Consider the following 11,977-nt stretch of genomic DNA (forward strand, 5'->3'; position numbering starts at 1 on the left):
GCTTTCACCGTAAAGCCTTTTTGAAATCGGACAATGTGGTTGGATTAACGAGAAGATTATCTTTAAAATGCCGTATAATACTTGAATTTTAATTTTGAGATTTTTGTGTTTTTAATTTCACGCCGTGCTATCTCACTGGTTGTTGTCCAACCAATCCCGTTAACAGGATTTTATCTCAAAGGGGTCCTCAAGAGGTTTTAAGCCATGTTTTATGCTTGGGGTCATTGTCCATTTGGAAGACCCATTTGTGACCAAGCTTTAACTTCCTGACTGATGTCTTGAGATGTTGCTTCAATATAGCCACATCATTTTCCTGCCTCATGATGCCATCAATTTTGTGAAGTGCACCAGTCCCTCCTGCAGCAAACCACCCCCACAACATGATGCTGCAACCCCCATGCTTCATGGTTGGGATGGTGTTCTTTGGCTTGCAAGCCTCCCACTTTTTCCTCCAAACATAACGATGGTCATTATGGGCAAACAGTTCTATTTTTGTTTCATCAGACCAGAGGACATTTCTCCAAAAAGTACAATCTTTGTCCCCATGTACAGTTGCAAACCGTAGTCTGGCTTTTTTTAATGGCATTTTGGAGCAGTGGCTTCTTCCTTGATGAGCGGCCTTTCAGGTCATGTCAATATAGGACTCGTTTTACTGTGGATATAGACACTTTGTTACGTAAACAGATAAATATTGGTGGTATTTAAATCATTATTTGTGCTCCAAATACCGTTACGTATTTTATCGAACGGGTGGCAACCCTCAGTCTAAATATTCCTGTTACATTGCACAACCTTCAATGTTATGTCATAATTATGTAAAATTCTGGCAAATTAATTACGGTCTTTGTTTGGAAGAAATGGTCTTCACACAGTTCGCAACGAGCCAGGCGACCCAAACTGCTGCATATACCCTGACTCTCCTTACACTGAACGCAAGACAAGTGACAATTTCAGGCACCACGTCGACTATATGCAATGCAGGACAAGCTAGTTAAACTAATAATATCATCAACCATGTTTAGTTAACTAGTGATTATGTTAAGATTGATTGTTTTTTATAAGATAAGTTTAAATGCTAGCTAGCAACTTACCATCACTCCCTGCTGCCTGCACTTGTTTAACAGGTGTTCAGCCTGCCACGCAGTCCCCTCGTGGATTGCAATATAATCGGTGTCCAAAAATGCCGATTGTTATGAAAACTTGAAATCAGCCCTAATTAAAAATCGGCCATTCCGATTAAAAATCGGTCGACCTCTAGTGTGTGGTTGTCAAACTAACATGTTCTTTCTAGTCAAACTGTCAGAGTAGCTAGCAAGCAACAAGATATGCCAAATAGCAGTCTAAAAACCAGTTGAGGGCAAATAAATCAGATTTGACCCTTCAGACAAGGCCAGGAATCAGATTTGTATCTGCTTTCAAACCACGTAGCGTGGTTTCAAATGTGGCTTGCAATATCAGATTCCATGTCCTTTTTGGCTGTTCAGACTGCAGGAAAAGGACATTTGCATCAGATATGCAAAAAAAAAAAAAAAGGGATTTGAGTCAATTCAAACTGCCAATGTGAACACGGCTTTAGTGGCATAGGCTCTAAGAATGCACACATTATAGTAAGTGAAGGTTCTGTTCTGTGTAATCATCAAACACATGAATTTACTGTGTCACCGAATCCAGACATTAAAACGGAATTCAACAATATTCAAAAACATATTGAACTTAGTAGGGAATCAAGTAAATGTACTGAAAAGTAATACATTTGCCTAAGTTTATCATAAGACAAGAACAGAATGTATTTCCTGCAACTTTCTGAAGAGGCAATGAGAATGCCTGTCTGTGTGAGGTGCGAGCGTCTGCCACTTTGTGTAGCCGTTAGCGATGATGCTAATTCAAACCCGTCGTCTGATGGAAAAGCTCTCCCAAACTTTCTCAATTCATGTTAACTACAAAGTAGCCTATGCTTACCTGCCAGAATGATATCGTGAGTATTTGTTTAGCAAACTCTACCATCATGCCTGCTATAATAACAGCATTCTCTTGCTAGCTGCTCACTTGAATTAAAGGGTAACTACATGCCAAAATATAAATATCTTACATTCTTCCCACACCTAAAGAATTGTCCCCTGGTTTGTTAAGCATTTTTGTGGACTTAGAAAAACAACAAAATTGGATGTTCTATTAAAACGTGTTGTTTTGAGAGCGAAAACCTGACAAACAGGAACATTTCAGAAACCTGGGAAAACTAAAGAGAAAACAATTTGAGAGAGAAACAAATTGGGCAACAATTTAAACAGATTTTATAGGGCCCAACGGTAGCACATCTCAGGCAAAGAGAAATGAAAGCACCCAGCAACAGTGGTCAGGTCACAGCCTTTTCGCCGTAGCTATAGCAAATACTGCATTCCATTCGTTGACCCTGAGATCTTGACGTTACACAACACCATACGACGTGAGCATGCAGCACTATTAGCTTATTTAGTGATTATAAAGTGTGTTCAAATCTGCACCAGGAAAGTAGTGCAGAGTGTAATTTGGTGTGTGAGCATACACTAGAATGCAAACCTACTGCAAAACCCAGTCAGTCAGTGACAAGAGTGATTCTAGAGTTATGGATGTTACATTTGCATGCAAAACCACAAATTTTAAATATCTCACAGAATGGACAAACTATAAATTAAAAGTTTGATGTGTTTGTCTATAGTACCCCTTGGGGGGAGTGTATACAATATTGGCATGTTGGTTTCACTTTAAAAGGACAACATTACTTTCTCAGGTTGACCTTCCGCTGGAATTCTCCATATGCATATTAAACCCCATTGACCCATAAGTAGGTAGAAGCCTGCAGGAAACATAAGGATTGTGTGGGTGCTTGTCTTCAAACAGCAACTGAACCCTGAGCGGGTCAATCACTAAGGATCATCACAGTAGGTAGGAAAGCACTCACATCCTGCATTTACCCAATATAAACTGAGCAGACCTTCCAGCCAAAGAAAGCACAGGTTGGTGTAGAAACCATGCCATGTGGGCTGGCTGAGGACTGAAGTCAGATTTAATGCCGGTAGGGCTGGAATCCAAACTGACAAGTTTCCTCACGAATCCTCCACAGCTCGAGGATTCGTGCAGCCCTGAGTTGACTACCATTAAAACACGATATCCACCCCACAAACTAGACAACAGGAGAGGTTATCTGGCCAGGAGCCCTCAATGTGTAGCCTAGCCTACTAAAGCAAACTAACATTGACAGTAGCACTGAACAAATACCTGATACAGTATTCATGAAAACACTCATGTATCATATCTGTGTTTCCATCTCATGAGCAAAGAGAGAGAAGAAGATGCCGCAGGTGGAGACTTCTGGGAACTGGGGCGTTCTGAGATGCCCCCTCCCTGGGTTCCGATGTATAACTGCTGCCAGGGAACCAAAGCCCCAAACCATGATCCTCTGGGGCTCCCCCTGTGAGCCACTGATGAGCACCTGTGCCACAGAGCGAGCAGCGCATGACACTCAGCAACACAGCAGCCTCAGTGGACAGCCACCTTGGCAATCAATCCCCCCTGGCACCAAGGTGGAGACATTTCAGAGGAGAGGGCGTTTATGGGAAACTGCTTTAATTCATTCCTTGAGGAGCACAACGCAGACCTATCTTGAGCTTCACAGTACACAGTTTCAGCAATGGCTGCAGAAAAAACAAATCTACCACCTACGCAAGGACACACATAAATTATTAACCTATCCCAAATGTTTACCTAATTTAGCTTTTACTATTTTTAGTGCAGGTTTGTCAATGTGTTCTGTGCAAGGTGTGACTCAAATTGTGAGGTGTATCAGAACTCATTATGCAGTACCTCTACCAGTCAATAATTGTAGAAAACGCCACAACAGTGCAATGAACTGCAGAACAGGAAGTTACACATTCGTCTCTACAAAAGGTAGCCAACATGTTGGCCAAGAAACAAAAAGCGCACAGTACTTCATACATTGCCGCTATAACAGGCCCTTCTGAGAAGCTAGGATATCATCCTCATCACAATCACAGGGATTCTTTGATTTAATGTCGTATGACACAACCAGCACTGCTAACATTGACAGCATTACATTCTGCAAAGTGGATGGAAATCACCTAATGCGTTGACAAGAACGGCCATTTGTATAAACACATTTTTTGCATTCAAAGAAGGAACACCTAGACAACCCTTGAGTGATTAAGCATTGGTTTCCTATTAGCACATGGTACTATATACTAGATCCTTGATAATTTTAGGAAATGGCAGAGCACCGTTAAAATGATATGAGCTAGAAATAAACTTAATTGTAGCTACACACATTCCCTTGCAACTATGGCAGCTTCTAAAACCCACTGGATGCCTTATTGCAGAGCAGTGGCACAGTTATAGAATGATAATAGTGGGGCCCATTTCAGCATTTCCCCTCAGCACATCAGCATGGTTAATTTTTTTGTCAGTTTCAGTTTGACTTGATAAAAACAGTGATATGAATGTTCATCAGAAGTAATCACGTCTGTTCTGCCCACAGAATTGTAGTAGTATTGAAATAGGCCTACATCATGGCACTATTATCTCAAGCCTGTATTTGAGATGTCCAAGCCTTTTCTTATAATAGTTCACCTAATTTCAGTTTGTGACAAAACAAGCAAGTATAGTGTTGAGAATCATTGTACTGCTTGAAGCTGGTGTACAAAACCGAAAGTAAAAGACGCAAAAACTAACTTTAAGAACGTAAGCATAGAAATAGAACACAGAACAGAGCTACCGCTTCCAAAGGCCCGTTTCCACTGGCACTTGAAATTTGGCCAGATTCGACCTGGGTCGAGGGAAACCCGGGCCAACGCAGCCTAGTTTCACAACTGGCGCCAGCTCGATTCGAATTCGGGTTGGTGACGCCATTACTATGCAACCACCAAGCGGATCACTGCTGGTTGCTGATACGTTTATCTAGCTTTTCTGGGCTTGTTGCTGTTAGCTAGCACATGGACAAGCAGTACTGCAGTAGCTAGACATAACACAAATTACCATAATAGCTGGGTCCTTTATTCATTATTACACTACACAAACTTTAATGAGAACTGTCAGCACTCAAATGCTAGCTACCTAACCTTAACTAGCAAATCAGAGTTGACATTTTTGCTAGCCAGGTCGTATTGAAAGCTAGCTAATAGCCAATACCATGGTAAGCAAGGTAGGAATTATTAGTTATGCTAACAACGACGCTAACGTTTAGTTAGCCAACGTCAGCAAGCTAAATACGTGGTTGGCTGGCACTGGCAGGAGTATAGGGTAACTAACGTTTGTGATCGCATGGTGAGGGTGAATTCAATTATTCAACATCTTGTTCGCAAGCAACATCAGCGAAGCAAGCTACAGTCACATATTGGCTACCTAGCAACATGACATAATTTATCATTTCTGGGGGGGGGAATGCCATTTGAGCTTGCCCACCAAGGCCAGGCCAGCCTGGGTTGACTTCGAAGTGCCAATGGAAACGGGGATTAAGTGTTTCTTTCAATGAGAATGACAGATCTGTAACTCATATTTCTATGTGAAATTGTTCGAGTCGCCCAAAAAGTTACATATTGCAGCTTTAAATCTATCCAGTGATGTGTTATTGTTCTCCAAATTGTCACTATGAGATGGGCTGTCTTCTATCATAGATAAAGAGTGGCATCAACATCGTGAACACAAACCAAAACATGTAATGAGGGAAGAATTATTGGTGCTTCTTATACTGGAACAGGGCGAAGAATTTAGGACAGGATAATTAACGATTGACTGGTCCCAAGTGTACACATCAAGTTTCCTAACAATGAGTCATTCGGTTGACAATGTTCTCCTTCATGCATTTTTTTTTTTATTAACCATTGCCAGTATTTGCCTAATGTTTTCTGGCTTGTACTAGGCCTCAATCTGAGATATTTCCTAATTTGGTCTATGGCTCTTTAGGTACCTAACCATACTAATTGTACAAGCCTGTCTGTATTTAATCTTTATACATAATGCATCAAGATTACAACCAAAGCCACACCATAATTCAAATGACTGCTGTAAGTGTCTTCAGCATTTTGTTTTCTTCTCTAGCAATATTAAGTCAACAAACCTAACAAACCTAAAACGCTACCAGGCTGATTTGACAGCGCAGTTTCATCATGATGATGATGATGATTTAACATTCATCATCATCATCCTCCTCTCTGATGTGTCTGTCACAGATACAAAACATTTTGATGTTGCCCAACGTTATCCAGCACTAGTAAGCTAACGTTTAATTAAGTCAGTTCTACGTGTAATTGTCTTATTTGGTTAACTTAACGTTCGCTACTTGGGTTACGTCCGAGTTCATCGTAAAATGTAATAAAGAAATGGCTATAGCTACATGGCCTTGGCTAACTAGTTTACTTAGTTAGCAAGATGGAAGAGCTGCAAAGCTTCACAATCAAATGTTGTGTTTCTAATGAACTCGCTGATAAGATCATATTAGCTAATAACCAATGTAGCTAGCTACCTAACTCATTAGCTATCCAACCCCCACAAAAATGGCTCACAACAAGACATTTTAGCTACTACCGTACCAAGCTAACATTAACTACTGAATCTTCAGAGCAAACAATAGCTTGCTAGCTAGCTACAGTACGCTGGCTACTGTCTGGTCGTGTTAGCCAGCTAACGCTGAGAGAAAAACAAAGACAGTTATCTAGCTAGCTATATTGACTCAACACATACCTGTACTCTCTTGAAAGTGGGCTTCTGTGTTATTTCGTGGCTTCCTTTGAATTACATATGCCCTGGATAAACTTAAATAAGGGACACAAGTAAATCGCGATCGAACGACAGTCACCGGGTAGTGAAACTGACAACAGGAACAAAATCGAAGTGGGCCCGTGGCAATACCAACGTCGTTACAAATCAGCGCCTGGCTAAAGACCCGAGAGAAAAATACTTGCTATTTTTCCTGGCTTTATGTGGCATATTAACACGCTACGCAATACATACAGTTTTTTCTACGATAAAACACACATTCCATTCTATTTGCCATCAGGGCCCTCGATGAAGTCCCCATTCCTGCCTCTTCGAGGCGACCACTGTTGTTTACCCAGGTCGACTCGTCCGTTTACTCTCGCTGGCACCTAGGTTGGGTTGCTGGACTTGTGTGAAGCTAGCCACAATAAGGATTAGCCACAAAGGTGCCTGGAATTTGCGATTCACCTTCAAAATAAATGTCCCCCATTGAAACATGCAAATGGGTACAAATAGTGGAGTAATACCATATTTGGAACATATCCTGCTAAACAAGGTTGGAATGTTGTTAATTAAATCCAACAAAAGACAATAACTAGTTAATTTGACCAAAACAAATTGAAGTCGCACTGTGAATGTATTAGATTTCAGAACTGCGTTGGTGACATTCGTATATGCCCTGTACAGCCTTATCTATTGATGTTGGGTCCATGAAATGGGGTATCAGCCTACTCGTGACACCCACAGAACACAACTGTGAAGAGTCTACACAAATATTAGCGTTTTAGCACTTATTGCGGGACTTTGACACCGGTGTGAACTGACTCACATTAGCTCACCAGTCAACCTACTATGTGTATTGACATTCATATTGCAATGTACAGCCTTACCCATGGATCTTGGGTCCATTAAATTCTACGTCGCAAATATTTGTGTAAACTCTTCAGCGTTGTGTTCTGTGGGTGTCAGTGAGTAGGCTGATACCAAGAGCCATAGGTAAGGCTATAAATCAAATCAAACTTTGTCACACGCGCCGAATATTTTTTCCTTTTTTTATTTAACTAGGCAAGTCAGTTAAGAACAAATTCTTATGTACAATGACGGCCTACCGGGGAACAGTGGGTTAACTGCCTTGTTCAGAGGCAGAACGACAGAATTTTTAAAGTGTAGACTTTACCGTGAAATGCTTACTTACAAGCCCTTAACCAACAGTGCAGCTCAAGAAGAGTTAAGAAAATATTTACCAAATAAACGAAAGTAAAAAATTATAAAAAGTAACACAATAACATAACAATAACGAGGCTATATACAGGGGGTACCGAGTCAGTGTGCAGGGGTACAGGTTAGAGATAATTTGTACATGTAGGTAGAGGTGAAGTGACTATACATAGATAATAAACAGAGTAACAGCAGTGTACAAAACAAAAGTCCTGTAGCCATTTGTTTAGCTGTTCAGCAGTCTTATGGCTTGGGGGTAGAAGCTGTTAAGGAGCCTTTTGGTCCTAGACTTGGCACTCTGGTACCGCAGAAAACTGTCTATGACTTGGGTGACTGGAGTCTCTGACAATTTTATGGGCTTTCCTCTGACACCACCTATTATATAGGTCCTGGATTGCAGGAAGCTTGGCCCCAGTGATGTACTGGGCCGTACACACTACCCTCTGTCGCGCCTTAAGGTCAGATGCCGAGCAGTTGCCATACCAGGCGGTGATGCAACCGGTCAGGATGCTCTCGATGGTGCAGCTGTAGAATTTTTTGAAGAACTAGGGACCCATGCCAAATCTTCTCAGTCTCCAGGGGGAAAAGGTTTTGTTGTGCCCTCTTCACGACTGTCTTGGTGTGTTTGGACCATGATAGATCGTTGTTGATGTGGACACCAAGGAACTTGAAACTCTCGACCCGCTCCAGTACAGCCCCGTTGATGTTAATTGGGGCCTGTTCAACCCACCTTTTCCTGTAGTCCATGATCAGCTCTTTTGTCTTGCTCACACTGTACATTCCAATATGAATGTCAATACGCACAATAGGCTGGATAGTGAGGTGATATCCCACAGTTAAAGTCCCACAAGAAGAACAACAATGCTAATATTTGTGTAAACTCTTCAGAGTTGTGTTCTGTGGGTGTCACGACTAGGCTGATACCCCAGTTCATGGACCCAAGATCAATAGGTAAGGCTGTACAGTGCATATAAGTATGCCCCCAACGCAATTCTGAAGTCTAATACATCCACAGTGCGATTTCAACATTATATTTTTTGTGTCAAATTAATTACTTATTGTGTTTTGTAGGTTGATACCCCATTTCATGGACCCAAGATCTATAAGTAAGGGTGTACAGTGCAGTATGAATGCCAATACACATAGTAGGTTGACTGGTGAGCTAATGTGGCTCAGTTCATACTGGTGTCAAAGTCCCGCAATAAGTGCTATGATGCTAATATTTGTGTACACTCTTTACAGTGGTGTTCTGTTGGTGTCACCGAGTAAGCTGATACCTATGGATCTTGGGTCCATGAAATGGGGTAAGGCTGTAGGCTACGTTGCAATATGAATGACCAATACGCACAATAGACTGACTGGGGGGGTGATTTCCCACAGTCAAAGTCTTGCAATAAAAGCTACGATGCTAATATTTGTGTGAACTTTTCACAGTTGTGTTCTCTGGGTGTCACTGAGTAGGCTGATACCCCATTGCATGGACCCAAGATGATGATCCATAGGTAAGGGAATACATAGCAATATGAATGTCAATACACAGTAAGTTGACTGGTGATCAAAATCCCGGTATATACCGATATTGGCGATAGTTCACGATAGCTACGTCAATATTGCGAGCCGTGAGGAGTAATGGCGGCTGGTAGAGCTTTTTGAGTCACCGCGACATGGCGGCAAATTCAAGATAGAAGAACCGTTTAAACAGTTTGCTATTACAGCGGATGAAGGAGCGGAAAAAGCGTGGAGATGTGGGAATGGACAGCGAAGAAAGAAAGCAGTTGAGTGTAGAGGGAAGCTGTGTGGTGAGGAAGATTGGCGTCAAGTACAAAAATAAAAAACGCAACCGGTAGCAAAACATTTTTACTTGACGAGGGTGAGGATGCTTCTCAATGATTGAGTCTCTGACGTGATCGTCCTGTCCGGGTTGGCGCCCCCCTTGGGTTCGTGCCATGGAGGAGATCTTTGTGGGCTATACTCAGCCTTGTCTCAGGGTACTAAGTTGGTGGTTGAAGATATCCCTCTAGTGGTGTGAGGGCTGTGCTTTGGCAAAGATCCTGCTGGTTGGCCCTGTCCGGGGGGTATAGTCGGACGGGGCCACAGTGTCTCCCAACCCCTCCTGTCTCAGCCTCCAGTAATTATGCTGCAATAGTTTGTGTCGGGGGATAGGGTCAGTCTGTTATATCTGGAATATTTCTCCTGTCTTATCCGGTGTCCTGTGTGAATTTAAGTATGCTCCCTCTAATTCTCTTTCTCTCTTCTCTCGGAGGACCTGAGCCCTAGGACCATGCCTCAGGACTACCTGGCCTGATGACTCCTTGCTGTCCCCAGTCCACCTGGTCGTGCTGCTGCTCCAGTTTCAACTGTTCTGCCTGCAGCTATGGAACCCTGACCTGTTGGCCGGATGTGCTACCTTGTCCCGGACCTGCTGTTTTCGACTCTCTCTCTCTACCGCACCTGCTGTCTCTAACACTGAATGATCGACTTTGAAAAGCCAACTGAAATTTACTCCTGAGGTGCTAACCTGTTGCACCCTCTACAACCACTGTGATTATTATTATTTGACCCTGCTGGTCATCTATGAACATTTGAACATCTTGGCCATGTACTGTTATAATCTCCACCCGGCACAACCAGAAGAGGACTGGCCACCCCTCAGAGCCTGGTTCCTCTCTATGTTTCTTCCTAGGTTCCTGCCTTTCTAGGGAGTTTTTCCTAGCCACCGTACTTCTACATCTGCATTGCTTGCTGTTTGGGGTTTTAGGCTGGGTTTCTGTATAGCACTTTGTGACATCGGCTGATGTGAAAAGGGCTTTATAAATACATTTGATTGATTGATAGATGATGACAAGGATGATTCAGGCCCAGTGGGAGTGAGATTGTTCTAGAGAATGGATACTTGTCTTCTGGCTGAACCATATGTGGTGTCAGGATGGGTGGAAAGGAAGTTGGAGACTGTTGAATCAGTTTAAGTAACTCGAAATGGACTGGTGATGATTTTCTGTGTGTCTTCCATCCAGAGGGTGTGGGCCATCTGCACCACTTCCCTCAGGACAAGACCTGTGACATGCTTTGCTCTCTGGAGCAGGGTACCGTGGAAAGAAGTGCTAACTCCTATGGGTCCAGGGCGAGGGATCCTAAGAGGCTCCCTGTGAGTTGGCCGACCCCAATAGAGAGTGATGGGCACAAGCCCCACTCTTACACCCACCCAAGCCCCATCCTGCGACCTAAGAGGCATGTATCAGATGCTCTGCTCACAATTATTGGTCCAAGCCTAAACCACACAAATAACAACACCGACACTATGGACCACAAAGCTTTTACTATCTCATCCTGGAATATACAAGGTCTGGGGTAATCTGCTTTTGGCCTAAAGAGCAGGAACCCAGACTTCACCAAATAAATCAGAATTACAGACAGTGTCATCCTGCAAGAAACATGGTATAGTGGAAATGGACCCACTGGTTGCCCTCTAGATTACAGGGAGCTGGTGTCGCATCCACCAAATTACCAGCTGTTACACAGAGATCAGACGTAACCCACTCTATTAAATTAATCAAAACAGGAACATTTTACATTTGGCTAGAAATTCTAAAGGAAATTATCTCAACAGAGTAAAATGTCCTCCTGTGTGCTACCTATATCCATGAAGACAGCTTCTCCATCCTAGAGGGAGAGGTCAATCATTTCCAGGTCCTGGACACATGCTAGTCTGTGGTAACCTAAATGGCTGAACTGGACAAGAACCTGACATTCTCAGCACACAGGGGGACAAACAGCTACCTGGAGGTGACAGTATTCCCTCCCAAATATGCCCCCCTTGACACAACTACGACAAAACATAAAACAAAAATGGGTCACAAGTCTTGCAGCTCTGTTGCACACTGGGTCTGTACATAGTCAATGTTAGGTGTCAAGGGGACTCCTACAGTAGGTACACCTACAGCTCATCCCTTGGCTGTAGTACTTTAGATTACTTTATCACAAACCTCAACCTAGAGTCTCAGTTAGACCAATGAGC

The 11,977-nt window shown here is 42.7% G+C and overlaps 1 protein-coding gene across 6 annotated transcripts in view; it reads right to left on the bottom strand.

Moving 5' to 3' along the window:
• The window catches only part of LOC106587339 (E3 ubiquitin-protein ligase Arkadia), a 44,892-nt gene extending 37,728 nt beyond the window's left edge, over window positions 1-7,164 (bottom strand). For 3 of the 6 annotated variants that reach the window (XM_014175654.2, XM_014175652.2, XM_014175649.2), the window contains exon 1: window positions 6,730-7,161. The gene's annotated coding sequence lies outside the window, so the exon portion shown is untranslated. Of the gene's footprint in view, window positions 1-6,729 lie in introns of all 6 variants that reach the window. The other 3 variants (XM_014175650.2, XM_014175651.2, XM_014175653.2) reach the window with 3 other exon arrangements.
• Between the last annotated feature and the right edge of the window lie 4,813 nt (window positions 7,165-11,977).

This window comes from Salmo salar, chromosome ssa26, assembly GCF_905237065.1.
Source record: "Salmo salar chromosome ssa26, Ssal_v3.1, whole genome shotgun sequence".
NCBI classification, from domain to species: domain Eukaryota; kingdom Metazoa; phylum Chordata; class Actinopteri; order Salmoniformes; family Salmonidae; genus Salmo; species Salmo salar.